A 19,417-nucleotide genomic window follows, 5' to 3' on the forward strand; every position below is an offset into this window, starting at 1 on the left:
GGAGGAAGATAGCATTTTTTTTATCCTGGGTCCTTTGGAATTGTCTTGGATCATTGTCTTGATCTGAGTAGCTAAGTCTTTCAGAGTTAAGCATCATTACAGTATTGCTGTAGTTACAATGTTCTCCTGGCTCTGCTCACTTCACTTTACATGAGTCCCATATAAGTCTTCGAGGTTCTTCTGAAACCATCCTGTTAATCATTTCTTATAGAACAATAATATGCCACTTTTAGAGAAGGATAGATTAGACAGAAATACAAACAAGAAGAAAAATATAGAGCTGTTGTAAAAATTAAATCTGATTGACCTAGAAAAACTTCTAGATGGGTATATGCGTATTTCTCAGTATGTCTTGGTAATTTTACTAAAATTGATCACGTTATAGGGCTAATGAAACCACAAACAAAAGTAAAATAAACAGAATAACAAGCATTTTAATATACCATAACATAATGTAAGTAGTAATTAAGAAAGGAAATATGAGCAAAACATCCTGAATAATGAATATGTCAAAGGACAAACAACAAAAGTTTCAATTATGTTAAGGATAATGATAATGGGACTATGTGCCAAAGTTTCTGGGATGCTGGTAAATTGTTCCTTAGATGGAAATTTATATAGCTGAAAACTTATATTGCAATAGAAAATGTATCAATGAACTAAATATAAAATTAAAATGACTAGAAAAATAAACAGATAAGCAAGGAACAAGTGAAAAAGAAGAAATCTTAAAATTAGAGAAGAAATAGAGAAACTTGAAAATGCTTACACAAATAAAAAAATGAGCTTTAAAATTTTTAATTGACTAACCATTAGGTAAGCTGATTAAAAAAAAGAGGACTATCAAGTTGCAAAATTAAAAAAATGAACAAGATGAATTCACAACAGATAAGAAAGAGAATTATCAGAAACTACTATACATGATTATGTTCTTGAAAACTGAAAATCCAAAGGATCTAGGTTGATATATACAAAAAATATAATAAACACAGTAAGCAAATTAGAGATAGAATTTTTGGGATTTCCAATCAATATGATTTCCAGAATGTGAGGCAGAGCACCTAACTCCCACATACCTACTAGGGCAAAATCCTGAAATTTGCATCATACTGAATAAAGAAATCCAGTGAGATAACACAGTAAGTGATTTTTTCCACCCCAAAACAGTATACAAATTCATCTAGAAACCTGTATGCAATAGGAATGGGGTTCCTGCCAGCAAAGCCAATGTCAGTACATGGTAACCTCCCAGTGCACTATTGGTGATCACAAGTATAGCATGTAAGTTTCTTTGTCCAGCTGGGAGGGAAGAAGGCTTCCATGAGGAAGCCCCAGGGTGGTCAGAAAGCACTGAAGTGGCGACCTTAGGATCTCCAGGCTGCATCAGGTCCTCTGGGTTTCTGTGCTCACATCTACATCCCAGGGTTAGCCTAATGCCCGTTCCCACCTCTGATCCTTGAGGTTTTTAGTTTACAACACTTAGTTTTACAAGTTTTGGGGTTCCAAATTTTCTCTCCCTCCCTCTCCTCCCCCCTCCCTCCCAAGACAGCATACAATCCAATATGGGTTCTACATATACCTTCACATTAAACTTATTTACACAATAGTCAAGTTGTAAAGAAGAATTATGCAATGGAATGAATCACAAGAAAGAAGAAACAAAACCAAAAAAGAAGGAGAAAAGGAAAAAAAAAGAGCAAATAGGTTGCCTCAATCTGCATTCAGAGTCCATAATTCTTTCTCTGGGTGTGGATAGCTTTTTCCATCATGAGTCTTTTGGAGCCTGACATTTTCAAGGCCCTTTATGATGTTTCAGGATGGTGTTTTAGGGACCTCAGATTCCCTGGGCACTTTGGCTGTCCCAGTCTGAGCATTGTGGCACAGTGCTGGTCACTGGTCAACTTTTCTTTGCCCTTGGTATAGATTTCTGCTGCCCATAATAGCTCCCATTTATCAAAAAAACCTTCAAAGCAGCCTCTTTTGGGTGGGCCCCCAAACAGGCTACAGCCCTGGAAAACATAAAAGTCCACTACCTAGAAGTCTCTTCCCCTAGGCCCTTATGACTGCATGGAGCCCAGATCTTTGGAGGTCTTTCTTCATGAACACTGGGTTTGATAGACCCTAGGGCTGGTCAGGTTAAATAATCATTAGATTTCTGGAATCCCAAGCTTTTGAAAAATAGGTTCTTTCTTGTTAGTGGGTTCTTAGTTATGGAATAGATGATACAGGCTCGTGTCATCATCCTTCATTTAGAATTGCAAAATATTCCCTTTCACAAGATGGGCAGAGTCCTTGAGGCACTGTCATTAAATGTAAATGGTACATTTAATATTGTGCTTTCCTTGGTCCCTAGGTGTTAGTACCCTCCACAAACAGGTTATGGTTCTGTCAAAGACTGAGATTACTAGCCCAGTGGAGCCATGCCTATGAGACCTTGGATTTTGAGGTATGTTTTATCTACTTCATCAATGACTTCAGCCACTGTGAGGGAGGCATGAGCAACTAAATTTTGTCAGACATTAATCCAGTAATGGAGTATGTCCTGAGAGATGGGGGTCCTGGTGGACTGAACTGTGAGCGAGCCTTAAGGGATGGATCAGAGAAGACCTTTATTTATACTTAATTCTGGGTGGTGGCCTTGGGTCTGACTGAGTGGACTGGACCTGGAGATTATAGGACTGAATAATCAAGGCTTTTCCTTTTAGGATCAGTACTAATGAAGAAATCTTGCTGATTTCTCCCACAGCATACAGTTGTTTACGGAGCAAATCAGTAACCAAAAGAGGCATCAGAGGCCTTCTGTAGAACTAAACAACCAGGATGATGCTGTTACAAGAACATAAAGGGTTCGGGAGTGAGCTCATATGATCTTCCAAACTAAAGATGAGGCAGCTACTTTTGCCCAACAAGGCTCCTCACACCAATCAGAGCACCCATATGTCCCACATGGTCCTCAGCATACCTCCAAATGGCAAACTGACTCTCTTCCCCTTAAGCTTAATCAACAGCAAAAACAGACAAACTGACGCCATCCTAGCAAAGAAAAGGACTTTCCCATCCCAAGATTTCTTAAATCCAGTCTCTAGGCTGGATAGTAACTGGATAAAGATGGATTGCTTTTGGACATTGCTCCATTTGATTTTCTCTGACCCTTCTTTATCCTGTTTCTAGGGTAGAGTTTTTGGGTCCTTGATTTCCCATTCTCTGGCTCCTGGGGTCAGGAAGGCCTGGATTCAAATCCTGACTCACATACTTATTAGCTGTGTGACCCTAGGCAAATCACTTAAACCTCAGTTTCCATATCTGGAAAATAAGCTGGAAAAGGAAATGGCAAACTACTCCAGTATCTTTGTCAAGAAAACCCCAAATGGGGTCACAAGGAGTCAGACACAATTGAAAAAGTGACTGAACATGAACAGTTAAAGGAATAATGCCTCGGCTATTTGGAAAATTATATTATATGAAAATCTCATTTCCTAAGGGCTCCAGCTAGGCAGGGAGTTGGGGTCACGGTTAACCATCTAGTCATAGCTAAAAATCACGTGTGTATATTTACTCATTTTGACACATTGTGTGTGTGGGAAATCGACATGCTTATTTTGAATTTGTATAAAGTAGGCTTCCTTGTCAAAGTATACTTTAGGGCTTCATTGCCAAATGTAAGTGACCTTTGGTTCTCCAGGGCTATGCCAGCAGAAGTCATTCTCTGACAGTTTCAACCAAGCTGTAAAGACTTGAAGCACAGGCCTGGCAAAGGCATCTGTGGACAAACCTTGTGAAGTTTACAGAGGCTCATCACCAGATGGTTTTGGCCATTATTTAATTAAATTTTTGACTGCAGCAACTCATAAAGAATGCTTTACCAAGACTTAAAGGGATTGTGATCTCTATTGGTACAAAAGGATCAGCCCCAATGAAATCACTATTCTTTTGAAGAATCATAGTAAATATAGAGGAAGTTGATTCGAAGATACATTCTCCATATATTTCAATGGTATAATCAATTATGAAAGACAGATAGTATTTAAAGAAAGATTATCAAGGAAAAATAGCTGGAGAGGTCAAGGAATGATTGCTTTTATTTAGAGAGAAAAATTTTGATTGTCCTTTTGGCAGAACAAAATATTATAATTATATATTATTTTAAATTATACATAGTATGATAGACAAAATAGGGATTAAACAAAGAACATTTCCTTGATTTTTTTGCAGACAGAGATGAGTAAGATGGGAAGCAGAATAAGATTCAAGAGAACTGTGGAACGTCAGAGTAAGGGCTTGTTTCTGAGTTAAATCTAGGATCTGGGGGATGCAGTGTGCTCTAAGATGAAGAATAAAGACATGGGGTAGTGACTCTGTTTTAGAGACTTAGTGTACCAGATAACGGAGGTAGCAGACTGGCGTACTCTACCCTGGTGAGTCTACAGCTGGAATATTGTGTTCAGTTTGGGGAACCACATTTTAGGAGATGCTTGACAAGTTGACGCTTGTTCAGGATGATGACCAGAATAGTGAGTGTCATATTTTCCATGGCAACAGTTGGAGAGTAGGAATAATGGGGGTTGGATAACAAATCCTGGGATTAAGGCAATCAACGAGGCAGATGGGATTAGGTTGATTGTACGACTGAATGGCCCATGTTGGGGCAAAATCTCTGCTTTGCCTGTGCTAAATACATATCAACAGTCCTGGCAATCGGTAAGGAGCTCTGACTTAAAGGTCCAGCTGGGGTCCATGGCTGTATGCTGTGTGGCTTACATAGGCAATGTGTCTGACAGTACTGAAAGCAGAACATGATCTTTCCTAAATTCCATCTAATGGTTAAATTAAGCAGAACAAGCAAGAAGTCCCTATTTGAGGAGAAGATGAGGGAAAGAGAGAAGAAAAAAGACTTTGGGAAGTGGCAGACATGTAAAGGAGTTTGTGCCTCAATATAGCCTTGATTTCTAGTTTGCCTCCCTAGAAACTTCGGAAAAATTTCCCTTTGGGAGAGATTGGAGATTCTCTTGATTGAACTAAGATATTTCACTTCCTTTGGGAGAGTTCCTTGACTCTGTATATTGCCTGGTATAGTGAGTTTTACTGTGATTCAGCAGATGTGTTCCTAAACATTACTAAACTGTGCAAAATCATGCAATATAAACAAGAATTTATGGAGAAAACAGGGTTAGAGACATAATGCTCAAAACCTTTATCATTAATATAATAAATAGTAGGAATCTAATAAAAACCATAGCATGGTTTTATGCATGTTAAATGGGTAAGAAATACATAAATATGGGGCAGCTAGGTGATGCAGTGAGTAGAGCACTGGCCCTGGAGTCAGGAGGACCTGAGTTCAAATCTAGCCTCAGACACTTGACACACTTACTAGCTGTATTGCCCTGCCTTCCCCCCTCAAAAAAATAAAAAAAAGAAATACATAAATACTACCAAAAAGAATAGCGCTGTGTTTGTGCACCATTCCCACAGGCTCCACTGGCAAAGTCTTTTGCAAGTTGGGTAAAACTCCAGGTTCAGGTAGTTGGAGGCAATGGTGGAAGCTTGAGGGGCAAGGGGGTAGGAAGGGGGATTATGGTATTGGATAAGTCCTCCTTTGTCTAGAGCTCCTGGTGTAGCAGAAGATACATAATGAATATAACATTTTTCCTTGAAAAAGATCTGAAGTTTATTGCAGAAATGGGTGTTGGAAGGATTGTAGTTTGTGATTTATTTTGAAGTGATTTATTTTCTGCACTCTTAACTTTCTTGTGGAAGAGACAGTGCATTAGCGAAGATGAAATTTGAGTTATGCTTAAATTGTTCCCTAACATGTCAATCACGTTTGAACAAATTTGTGTTTTCAAAACACGTGTTACAGCAGAACTGACTGAATATTCAAATCCATATAACTACCTGATTTCTGTTTGCTGTCTGCTTGGATAAATGGGCTTATTCCCTGTTCACTGTTTGTGGTCTCTTGTGTAACTAGCATTTGGTGAGAAGAGGAACAAGTCTTCAGATAAGAGTTGTACGCCTTCCCATTTAAGGGAGAGTAACTACAAAAAGCATCTCGGATTTATAAATAATTTCCCCTAGATTAACAATATTTAGGAGGGTAGATATATATACTAATTGAGTATTGCCCCTCTGAGAAGAGTAGTGAGGCTAGCCTACCCTACTCAGTATCTTACTCCTCTCCAGGTGGAAATCAAAGTATCCCTTGGAGAAAAGTGAGCGAGATTTCAAAGACATTTGTTAAAACCTTCTTATCATCCACATTTACTCAAAGCCATGTGGACATGTACTTAACCTACATGGGTACCACACATTTATTATGGAGAAGAGCACATTTAGGGAACACATAGTATTTATCTTCAAATAATTCAAGAAATATCCCATGTAAGAAAGGTAAGACTTGTTCTACTTAGTTTCTGAAGGCAGAACTAATGGGTAGAAGTTATAGAGTGGCAAATTTCATCTCAACGTAAGTGGAAAAATTATTATTATTATTATTCTTTTTAAAAATTAGACCAATCCGAGGGGGAGCCAAGATGGCGGCTGGAAAGCAGGGACCAGCCTGAGCTCCCTGCCGAGCCCCTCCAAAAACCTATAAAAAATGGCTCTGAACCAATTCTAGAATGGCAGAACCCACCGAACAGCAGAGGGAAGCAGGGCTCCAGCCCAGGACAGCCTGGATGGTTTCTGGGTGAGGTCTATCCCACACGGAGCTCGGAGCTGGGAGCTGGGAGCTGGGAACTGGGAACGGAGTGAAGCAGAGCCCAGCTTGAGCAGCCTGCACCATCCAGACCAGAAGCCGGGCGGAGGGGGCCCTAGCGCCCTGATTCAGTGAGCTGCGGCAGTTACGAGACTTTTCAACCCACAAACACCAAAGACTGCTGAGAAGGTTAGTGGGAAAAGCTGCAGGAGTGGAAGGAGTTCGAGGTTCGGCTTCCAGCCCCGGGGGCAGCGGAGGTGGGGCAGCTACGGCTGCTGCTGCTTCAGGCTCCAGGCCCACCTGGTAGGAGGAATTAAGTGGCGGATCAGAGCAGGGGTGCACAGCCTGCCGAAGATCTGAGCCCAGTTCGGGTTGGGGGTCCTTGGGGAAGGAGCAGTGCTGGTGCGGCAGAGCTGGCACCTCCCCCCCAAACGTGGAACATAGAACTCTGTAGTCTACAAGCAGTCATACCCCACTGAAAAACTCAAAGGTCAAGTTAGTTGGCTGGGATTATGGCCAGGCAGCGAAAACGCACCGAGATTCAGTCTCAGACTCTGCATTCTTTCTTTGCTGACAAAGAAGACCAAAACATACAGACAGAAGAAATTAATAAAGTCAAAGAGCCTACAACAGATACCTCCAAGAAAAATATGAACTGGTCCCAGGCCATGGAAGAGCTCAAAAAGGATTTGGAAAAGCAAGTTAGAGAAGTAGAGGAAAAATTGGGAAGAGAAATGAGAAGGATGCAAGAAAACCATGAAAAACAAGTCAATGACTTGCTAAAGGAGACCCAAAAAAATACTGAAAAATACACTGAAGAAAACAACACCTTAAAAAATAGATTAACTCAAATGGCAAAAGAGCTCCAAAAAGCCAATGAGGAGAAGAATGCCTTGAAAGGCAGTATTAGCCAAATGGAAAAGGAGGTCCAAAAGACCACTGAAGAAAATACTACTTTAAAAATTAGATTGGAGCAAGTGGAAGCTAGTGACTTTATGAGAAATCAGGATATTATAAAACAGAACCAAAGGAATGAAAAAATGGAAGACAGTGTGAAATATCTCCTTGGAAAAACCACTGACCTGGAAAATAGATCCAGGAGAAATAATTTAAAAATAATTGGACTACCTGAAAGCCATGATCAAAAAAAGAGCCTAGATATCATCTTTCAAGAAATTATCAAGGAGAACTGCCCTGATATTCTAGAGCCACAGGGCAAAATAGAAATTGAAAGAATCCACAGATCACCTCCTCAAATAGATCCCAAAAAGAAATCTCCTAGGAATATTGTCGCCAAATTCCAGAGCTCCCAGATCAAGGAGAAAATACTGCAAGCAGCCAGAAAGAAACAATTTGAGTATTGTGGAAACCCAATCAGAATAACCCAAGATCTGGCAGCTTCTACATTAAGAGATCGAAGGGCTTGGAATGCGATATTCCAGAGGTCAATGGAGCTAGGATTAAAACCTCGAATCACCTACCCAGCAAAACTGAGTATCATGTTCCAAGGCAAAATATGGAGTTTCAATAAAATAGAGGACTTTCAAGCTTTCTCAGTGAAAAGACCAGAACTGAATAGAAAATTTGACTTTCAAACATAAGAATCAAGAGAAGCATGAAAAGGTAATCAAGAAACAGAAATTGCAAGGGACTTACTAAAGTTGAACTGTTTTGTTTACATTCCTACATGGAAAGATGACAAGTATGATTCACGAGACCTCAGTATTAGGGTAGCTGAAGGGAATATGCATATATATATATATATATATATATATATATATATATATGTATGTATGTATATATATATATAAGTGAATGTGTATATATGTATATATCTATGTGTATATATATGTGTGACACAGGGTGAGTTGAAGATGAAGGGAAGATATCTAAAAGAAATAAAATGAAATTAAGGGATGAGAGAGCATCATACTGAGAGAGGGAGATAGGGAGAGATAGAATGGGGTGGATTATCTCACATAAAGGTGGCAAGAGGAAGCAGTTTTGTGGGAGGAGGGGAGAGGGCAGGTGAGGGGGGAATGAGTGAACCTTGCGCTCATCAGATTTGGCCTGAGGAGGGAATACCATACATACTCAGTTGTATATCTTACCCCACAGGAAAGAAGAGGGAGGAAGATAAAAAAAAATAAAAGGGGGGGGAATGATGGAGGGGAGGGCAGATGGGGGTGAAGGTAATCAAAAACAAACACTTTGGAAAGGAGACAGGGTCAAGGGAGAAAATTCAATAAAGCGGGATGGGTTGGGAAGGAGCAAAAGGTAGTTAGTCTTTCACAACATGAGTATTGTGGAAGGGTTATACATAATGATACACATGTGGCCTAGGTTGAATTGCTCGACTTCTTAGGGAGGGTGGGTGGGAAGGGAAGAGGGGAGAGAATTTGGAACTCAAAGGTTTAAAATTAGATGCTCAAAAACAAAAAAAAAAGTTTTTGCATGCAATTAATAAATAAGATACACAGGCAATGGGGCGTAGAAATTTATCCTCCCCTACAAGAAAGGAAGGGAAAAGGGGATGAGAGGGGAGGGGGGTGATAGAGGGGAGGGCTGACTGGGGAACAGGGCAACCAGAATATACGCCATCTTGGAGTGGGAGGGGAGGGTAGAAATGGGGAGAAAATTTGTAATTCAAACTATTGTGAAAATCATTGCTGAAAACTAAATATGTCAAATAAATAAATTAAAAAAAAATTAGACCAATCCACTAGTGGAATGGACTGCCTTAGGATGCAGTGTACTCTAAATCATTCTAAGTCTATTTAGTAAGAGGATGGTTATTTTAAGTAAGATTCCTGTTTAGGTTGGAGTTAGACTAGTTAATCCCAAATCTCTTTTAGCTCAGAGATTCTATGCCATTCTTTGGTTCTGTGAGGCATGAATGCAAGGGAACATGTAAGGGCTACTTTGCTTGGAGAATAGATTTTGGAGTTGAATTAAGCACTGGGAGTCTTGTGCATGGACACATGTTTTGTATTATGCTCAGTGATGGACCTCAGTTTGTGTGACTGAAGGATCAAGACACCTCATTCTGAGGTCATGATTGCCTTAGATGAATTGGCAACCCCCCACTCCACATGGATTCTATTTGGAAGTATTCTTTCTAGGACAGATACAAATTGTGGAATAAACAAGAGACTTTATTTCTAACAGGAATTGGTGAGAGAGAATAGAACTAAATGAACTTCATGAACTCAATGCTTTTGCTACTCAGGTTAGACAGTGTGGCCTCTTGTCAATGAGTCATTACTTCTCCCCATCCTTACTCCCACAAGGGTGAGGCTGGAATTGGAATAGTTTGAGTTCTGCAACAAGAATATATTCCTAAAGACAGGAAAAAAATTACAGGAAGGAATAGGAATGTATATGGGAAGTCTGATGCTGCCTCTGTCCATCCTCTCACATCTGGACCTTTACTTCAAGAATACAAGACTTACTTCTGTTTCTAGGAATTTGCTGTTAAAAATTCAAATATCATAACAAAAGGAGAACAAAAATGTTCAGACTTCTGTATTACTCATACACAAGAGACACGAGCATTATTTTTAGACTTGGAGCTTTGTAACAGATTTAATTAGATTAGCATTTGCTGGGTTTTGGGCCATGTGTAATCACATGCTTTTTGCATGTTTAGCTCTTGCTGTAAAAATAGCAGTGCAATCTGGTTTGGTACATCTCGGCTGCTGTAGCTCTGTTCTACCTATTTCCAATCCTAATGTTGTTGCAAAATTACCATCTTTCTTTTTGTGAACATGTTCATTAGGCAACAAAATGGGGAGGAAAGATGTGCTCTTCTACTATGTAATATGCACAATGAGACCTTCCATCAGTGAGGAATGAAATCATTCCACCGAATAAGTAAAGAGAATTATTTTGTCTGCTTGTGTGGCCAGTTTTTATAACTAAGAGACTGTGATGTATTCATTTAAAAAATAGTTTCAATATAAAGCATTTCAAATATTCCTGCAAATACAGTCCAATGATCGTCTTTGTAGACATCCTTATTTCATGAGATATCTCTGTCTTTTACTGTGTTGAGAGAGAAAAATTCCAGAAGGGAACATATTTTGGTGTTCTTCCACATAAAACTGTAATTGTTTTTTTTAATTTTATTTTAGACTCAAGGGCCAGAACACAAATACAGAATAGAGAAAAGAAACAAAATATATCATAAACTTAAATATTGAAACTTAAATACAAAGTAAGAAAGAAAAAAAGGCACGTTGTGTGCATAGCAGAATGTAAGAGAGTGTCCAAAATATGTAACAATAAATTTTCATTTCAAGAAAGCCTGTATGATAAACAATACATGTTGTGTTGAAAATTGTCCATCTTTGCTTCTTTGTAAGTTTTCTTTTGTTCTCTACTATGCACTTTTACTTTGTTCTTTTTTGCCCCTCCTCCCACCCCCCAGAAGGCTACAATAAAGTTTAGATATATTTCTCTGTAGCTATAGATACACACACACATATACATATACATACATACATAGACATATACTTTCCCAAACATACTCTATACCTGATCTTTGTTTTTATGTTTGTGCGTATCTTTTGTTTCCTATCCCTCCTGACTCCTCTACTTTACTTCCACCCACTACCTTGCCCTCCTATTACTTGCCTACTCCTCTCCAAGGATCCCTCCCCTATTCTCCCATTCCCATTAATCTAAACACTCTTCTATACCCCACTTTTACCTATTCCCTCATTCTCCCCTCTAAAAATCCCTCACTTGTCCTCTCCCCCGTCCCTATACCCCCACCATTTTATTTTTTCTAAATTTAGAAAACTTTTATACTCTTCTAAATATATATATATATATATATATATATATATATATATATATATATATATATGTATGTATTTTTCCTTCTTAAACCCATTCCCAATGAAAGTAGGTTATCAGAATTACCAGCCCTCCTTCCCCATTTATTTCCTTTGTATCCATTCTTCCTCTTGCACCTCATTTATATAAAATAATTACTCTTTTTAGCTGTTCCTAAATGGTTTTACTTTTTAAATTCATATCATAGTCAGTTTGCCCCAATCTTTCTTATGAGCTCACCAATTATTAACAAGAACCTTAGACATACATTTTACCTTTTATATATATATATAATAAACAGTCTGTCTTTATGAATCCCTTATAATCAGTCTTTGGTATGTATCTTATGTTTCTCTTGGTTCTTGTATGTTTAATCTTCTATTAAGTTCAGGATTTTTTAAACGAAGTCTTGAAAGTCTGAGAGTTTATCAAATGTCCATTTTTTTCATTCGTGATAATACTTAACTTTGCAGGGTATGATATTTTTGGTCAGAGTCCCAGGTCTTTTGCTTTTTGATATATTGTGTTCCAAGATCTGCAGTCCTTTAATGTCTCTGCTGCTAGGTCTTGTGTAATTCTAATTGTGGCACCATTATATTTAAATTGTTTTAGTGTTGATGCTTTTACTTTCCTTGAGTTGAGAGTTTTGGAACTTGACTATGATATTCCCATGAGTTTTCCTCATAGGATCTCTTTTAAGTGGAGATCTGTGGAATTTTTCTATTTCTACTTCCCCACCTTGTTCTAATGCTTCAGGACAATTTTCTTTAATTATTTCTTGTATTAATTGTATCAAGATTCTTTTTTGATCATAACTTTCAGTTGCTCCAACTACTTTTGTATTTTCTCTTCTTGATCTATTCTCCAAATCTGTTGTTTTTCTTATAAGATGTTTCACTTTCTCAAAACTGTAATTGTTTTGATGTGCCAATGTGGACATCATCTTTTTTTCCTGGAAATAAATGCTGCTGTAACCCTTTCACATTATTACAGTTCACACCGTAAGGGTTACATTCTGGTTTTTAGAAATCACTGAATATACCTAGACTTTTATGTTCTTATTGTACATCCTTAGTACCTGAAGAAGGGCCCATACCTACAGTTATCTCTAGGATGGTGGTTAGAATGTTTCTAGCTGCCTTCCAGCCCTCTGAGCTAGTTTTGTTGCCTCTAAAATATCAGAGTTCTTCAAAGAATCTCAGAGTTGGAACAGATTTTAGAGACGCCTCTAGTACATCCCATACACACACATTAAACCTTTCTCCAACATTCCTGGCAAGAGTCCAGCCAGCTTCAGTATGAAGACATTTATAGTTTTCATTGTGCTGAATTGTATGGAATTTCTGCCTTGAGCTAAGACAACAGTGCCTGCTACCTTGAGAAGAAAGCTATTAGACCATTCATATTCACTTTAATTCAATTTTTTTCGATTGAGCAAATATTTGTTAAGGATCTACCATGTGCAAAATGCTATGCTAATGTAAAAGGGGTTTGAGACTAACTATATTCACATGTAGCCTATATAGAATGGTAAACACAGCCTGCTACTTTACTTATTACCATATTCATTTTCAATATCTCAAGTTCTAAGATAATCCAGGGATATGTTTGAATATTTCCTTATTAATTACTAAAATTGCAGCATCTTTCTCACTAATTAAACAATTAACTCTGAGCCTCATGGGTTATTAAGTATTATTTATTTAATAAATTGGAGTAATCTTTCTTCCTGTGAGCTGTTCCTTTCTCTCTAACCAAATCTTCGATCTCTAAGTCTTAAAAATTAAAGTTACTGGCTATTCAGTTATAGTTATTAACAATATAACAAATAATAACACAAAGAAATAAACAATTAATAATAATGTGTTAACTGAGAGAAAGATCATAGCCAGAGTTACCTCTAATTATCACTGCTGTTCTTTACCTCTCTTCACTTCTGGAATACACTTGCACCATTGAAGTCTCAATATTGCATTCCAATTCTCCCAAGAATCCTCTTCTTATTTATTCATAATGTGAAAGTTAAACTCATTTCTTTCAGGGATTAAGTTGTTTCTTTCTCACCTCACAGTCTCTCTCTAAGTCATGATAGGTAATTGCTCATAATGAGTTAAAATTCTTCAGTCTCCTCAAAGATTTCTCAAAGAATTCTTCTTAGAATTTAGTGCTTCTTCAGCAAATAAGGGTTAAAATAATTCTTTTAGAAAAGAAGCTTTTTCCATTCTCTTTTTATCTATCTTTTCAGTTTCTTACCTCATTTCCTCATACTGGGTGTTTCAACTGGAATCTTCTTTTTTTTCCAAACCAGCCCATCTTTCTCTCAGTTGTCAAGTTGACCCTCCTAAAGGGCAGATCTCCTCACTCTATTCACAATTCCAGTGATTTGCTATTACCTTTAGGACCAAATGTAAAACCCTCTATTTGACTTTTAAAGCACTTCATAACTTGGCCCCTTCTTGTTTTTTCCTAGTCCTCTTACAACTTACTCTTTTACATACTCTTCAATCCAGTTTTATTGCCCTCCTTGTAATACCTAGAACAAGACACTCCATCTCCTAACTGTGTATTTTCACTGACTATTCCCCATGCCTGGAACTCTTTTCTTCCTCATTTCTCCCTCCATTATTCTTTCGAGGTTCAACTAAAATCCTACAAGAAGCCCTAGTCTTCCTTAATCTTAGCACCTTCCCTTTGAGAAGATCTCTATTTTATCCTGTATATATATGTATTGTTTGTACATAATTGTTTGTGTATTGTCTTGGTGACTGAGAGGATGGTGGTACCATTGACAGTAATAAGGAAATTTGGAAAAAGTGTGGGTTTGGGAGGAAATCATTAATACTCTTTTGGACATGTTGAGTTAGAGGTGCATATGGGACATCCATTTTGACATTTTCAACAGGCAGTTTGAGATATGAGACTGGAACTTGGGAGACAAATTAGTGCTGGATATATAGATCTGGGAGTGTTTAGAATTGGTGAATGAACCCATGGGAGTGAAGGGACTTCACAAAATAAGAGAGAAAAATATATGCCAAGTATAGAGAGAAAAGAGAGGACCCAGGACAGAATATTTAAGGTATAACCACAGTTAGTAGGTGTGATGTGGATCAATGAAGGAGACTGAGGAGGTTAGATAGTTACTCCGTAGGTAATATAGGAGGAGGACCTAAAGAGAGAAGTGTCATGAAAACCCAGAAATAAAAGAGTATCCAGGGGAGGATGGTCAACTTTGTCAAATGCTGTATCAAGAAGAAGGATGGGGATTGAGAAGAGGCCATTAGATTTGATAATAAAGACATCACTGGTAACTTTGGAGAGAATATAGTTTTGCTTGAGTGATGAGGTAGTAAACCAAACTGTAGATGGTCAAGAAGAGAGTGAGAGGAGAGGAACTGCAGTCACTGAGTATAGATTGATTTTTCAAAGAATTTGGCTGAGAAAGGGAGCATATAGAATCATGGAAGAGAGTGAGGGTCTTTAAGAATAAGGGAGTCTGCTTGGGCTATTGTAATAGTCTCTTAATTGGGCTTCCTTCTAGTTTCTCCCATCCATCTGCATAGCTGCCAAAACAATCTCCCTAAGGCATAAATCTGACTACGTCACTACTCTCTTCAAAAAGTGCTGGGAGCTTTCTCTTGTCTCTAGGATAAAATACAAAATAGTATTTATTGCGTTTAAGCATTTCACAAACTAGTTTCCACTTATCTTCTCAGTTTTATCTCACATTACTCCCTGTCATGAATTTTTTATTCTAATCAAAATGTACATCTTTCAATCTCTTCTACTTAGCACCTATCCTGCTTCCACAAAATCACACCAACCATCCCTGTTTCCTGGAATTAATTCCCTCTTCCTCTCTGCTTCTCTGCTCTACTGGAATTCCTGGGGGAAAACGAAGGAAGAATTTTTAAAGTGATATTCTAAATTAAATGTGAACTTTCAGAGAAAGACTTAGGAGAATAAACTGTTTAGCAGAGGAGGGGCAAAACTTTACTCAAGTAACAGATGCTGAAAATTAGAATGGAGCAAACAGAACTCAGTGATGTCGTGAGATAGCAATAATAGAGCAAAATCAAAGGACTGAAGAGTAAGAGAGGAAAAAATATGTATTTCCCATCAAAAAAACAGCTGACCTAGAAAATAGGTCATGGAGAAATAATCTAAGAATCACCAGATCTCCTGAAAACCTTCAACATTAAAATAAAGCCTAGATGTCGTATTTTAGGAACTTGGGAATAAAAACTGCCCAGACCTCTTAGAATTATAGGACAAAGTAAAAATAGAAAAAAAACCACTGGTTACTTCCTGAAGTAAACCTCAAAATGAAAATTCCCAGAAATATCATAGCCAAAATCCAAAGCTTTCAGGTCAATGAAAAAATACTGCAAGGAGCCAGAGTTCAAGTACCAAGGAGCCACAGTCAAGATGCCCAAGACATGAACCTGGCAGCTACCAATAGAAAAGAAAAGAGATCTTAGATTATGTCATTCCAGAAAGTAAAAGGCAAAATCTGATGATAGAAGGGAGGGCAGATGGGGGAGGAGGAAATCAAAAACAAACACTTTTGAAAAGGGACAGGGTGAAGGGAGAAAATTCAATAAAGGGGGATAGGTTAGGAAGGACTAAAATACAGTTAGTCTTTCACAACATGAGTATTGTGGAAGGGTTTTACATAATGATACGCTTGTGGCCTATGTTGAATTGCTTGACTTCTTAGGGAGGGTGGGTGGGAGGGGAAGAGGGGAGAGAATTTGGAATTCAAAGTTTTAAAAACAGATGTTCAAAAACAAAAGAAAGTTTTTGCATGCAACTAGAAAATAAGATACACAGGCAATGGGGCGTAGAAATTTATCTTGCCCTACAAGAAAGGAAGGGAAAAGGGGATGGGAGGGGAGTGTGGTGACAGAAGGGAGGGCTGACTGGGGAACAGGGCAACCAGAATATATGCCATCTTGGAATGGGGGGGGGAGGGTAGAAATGGGGAGAAAATTTGTAATTTAAACTCTTGTGAAAATCAATGCTGAAAACTAAATATATTAAATAAATTAAATAAACTAAAAAAAAAAGTAAAGACAGAAGGCCTTCTGAGAATGGAGAAATGAGAAAATGGAAGAAAATTCCCAATGCCATAAAGAAATGAAACAGTATGAGAGAATCCCAAGGGAAAATTCAAGAAAAGTACCTGTAATGATTGCAAGTAGAAAGACAGAATAAAGAATGGATTGGCCACCAGGACTACAAGAGTACATGAAAGAATTTAAGGAAGAAGAAAAACAAGAAACAAAGATGAAATTAGAGCAATAGGAAAGAGAATACAGATCTTAGAAAAGTAGGTGGAAAATGTCACCAACATAGTAGACACCTTGAAAAACAGAATGTAGCAAAGAAAAAGAAATCGTTCAATGAGACAAAAAATTTTATAACTGAATCAAAGGACTAAAAATTTGGAGGCCAAGTTAGGTATATGCTATGTAAGACAAATGACTCAGGTGATCCAGAGAAAGAGAGATAACTTAAGAATCATTGAACTCCCTGAAAACCAGGACCAAACAAAAGATCTTCATATCACATTTCAAGATTTCATAAAAGACAACAGCTTAGTATTAGAAACTAAGTAAAGATAAAAATAAAAAGAAACTAAAAGTCACTTCCTGAAAGGAGCCATACATTGTAAATGCCTAGAAATGCTAATACAACAATATTTTCCAAGTCAAAGAAAAAAAATATTGTAAACATATAGGAAGAAGGATAAGAAGTAGCAAAGAACCTCAGCATCATGCAAGTTGATGAACCAGTCAATGAAAGTTTGTAACATGAGATACCAAAAGGCAAAAGAAAAAGACCTACAATCAATTTATCCCAAAGGCTTGCATTTTATCCTGAAAAGCTGAGCAAAATAATTCAGGGAGGGAAATGGGCCTTTTATATATGACTTTCAGGCTATTGTGTTGAGAAACCAGAAGTGGATGAATATTTGAGATGCAAGCACCTGAGAAAAAAAGAAATATAAAATGGTAAACGCATTTGAGCAGTTTGAAGGTGCTAAATTATGTTCAAGTTCTTACATCCTAATAGGAAGAGAAAAGACCACAGTCTCTTCAATACTGTAACATTTAAAAGCGTTCAAGAGGCATAATTTATGGGTAATTTAAGCATTTTATTAATAATGCCAGCATTTTAACAAAAAGATGGACATTTGGCTATTGCTCTACACCAAAGATCATCATGGCGGTGGGCTCACAGTTTATATGACTTTAGAACAGTAGGTATTCCCCAAGGTGGGAATCAATTCTGATTGGTTAACAATTAATGAGAAAATGATTATTACAATGAGGGGTTGAACCTGAACTTTGATTATGTCCTGGACTTCTAAGTTTTCCTCTATTCAAAGAATTTATGCCCCACCCCAGCCTGAGCAGAACACAATGGCTGTCCCGTTAGCTCAACCTTCGAAGGCTCAAGTCTTAAAAATGAGGATCTAAGAAAAAGGGGAAAATCTGAATCTCCCTAAATCATTGTTTATTAATAATCATTTCTCTCACTACCTTCAAGGCTCATGGGAGTTACGAAAGAGAAATACAAGGCCCGGGTGTAATTTTTCTGTCTTACTAATTTTAATAGAATAAAGAAAAGAGAGAGAAAAAGGAATACACTAGAAGAAATGGGAAGGAATATACAATTTCTATTAATTGAAATGCATCAGAAGAGTTTAAAACTCATAAACCTTACTGTATCTGAATTTGGGAAAAGCATATGCACATACATGCACGCGCAGGCGCGCGTACGCACACACACACACACACAAGGGCTTGGTATAGAACATTTAAAATCAACTGAGATATAGGTGGTGACAAGAAAGTGGAGGAGATGCAGCTTAAGAAATAAAGTACAGTTGAAGAAGGAATAGTCATGAGTAAGATAAATTTCAACTACAAAGGGATGATCATAAATGGGGGGGGAAGAATTAGACACTGAGATCATATCGTCAGTTCCATTTTTTTCTTTTCTTGACTTCTTTTTCTGTGAAAGAGTAAGGAAAGGGCAAAGATAGGAAGAAACATAATTGGATAGAAGAAAAACATACATTTAACAATTATAACTCTTAGCTTAGGTAGTTTTATGCTTCTTCAGAAATAGCAGAGGACCATACTCTAGGATGGGCAGAAATCTCTCCAATTCTGTTTTCTTAGCTGGGCTCTGAGGCTCTTCTTTCCTTCCCTCCATTTTCCAGGAAGCAAGTGGAAGTTCAGAGATGCATATAGGCACTCTAGTTCTTTTTCAGAATACTCTTCCTGAATTAGAACTCTGAGAGACATAACTCAAATTTGTGGTGACCATCCAGCACATTTCCCAAATTTGTAGTCTCTGCAGGTTATATCTCTTTCTTCAATAATTAATAGCTCAGAGTTCATGGATTGTAATCTCCAAGTTTTTACTGATAGTATTGTGCAAACAAGCATCTGGAAAGCAAGGTACTGTGCCAGTCTGTATCCTGAGGGCAATGTCTTATATGCAAATCAGCTACTGAAAGCCTCACTTTGTCTTTCTCCTGGCCCCTAAATTAACTTAATGTCTGAAAGGAACTCACTCTTACTTAAGTCTTAATTTAGGTCTTATGTCTTTTACTATTGTATTGATGTCACATGATCTATAGATAGAGACTATTGCATTGCTCAGGGCTTGGGTTGTGATTTGTGAATATAAATGCTGCACCAACCTTTTAGTCCATCTTCCACACACTCTATGACCAGCATGCTGAAAAACTGGTTGTTCCTTTAGCAGGACACTTTCTCCTGCTACCATGCTTTTGTCCTGGCTCTGTCTCATGAGTGGAATATTGTCTATCCTCTTCTCCTCTCTTACTTTCTCTAGCTTCCT

The sequence above is a fragment of the Trichosurus vulpecula genome, chromosome 8, assembly GCF_011100635.1.
Source record: "Trichosurus vulpecula isolate mTriVul1 chromosome 8, mTriVul1.pri, whole genome shotgun sequence".
In the NCBI taxonomy this organism is placed as follows: domain Eukaryota; kingdom Metazoa; phylum Chordata; class Mammalia; order Diprotodontia; family Phalangeridae; genus Trichosurus; species Trichosurus vulpecula.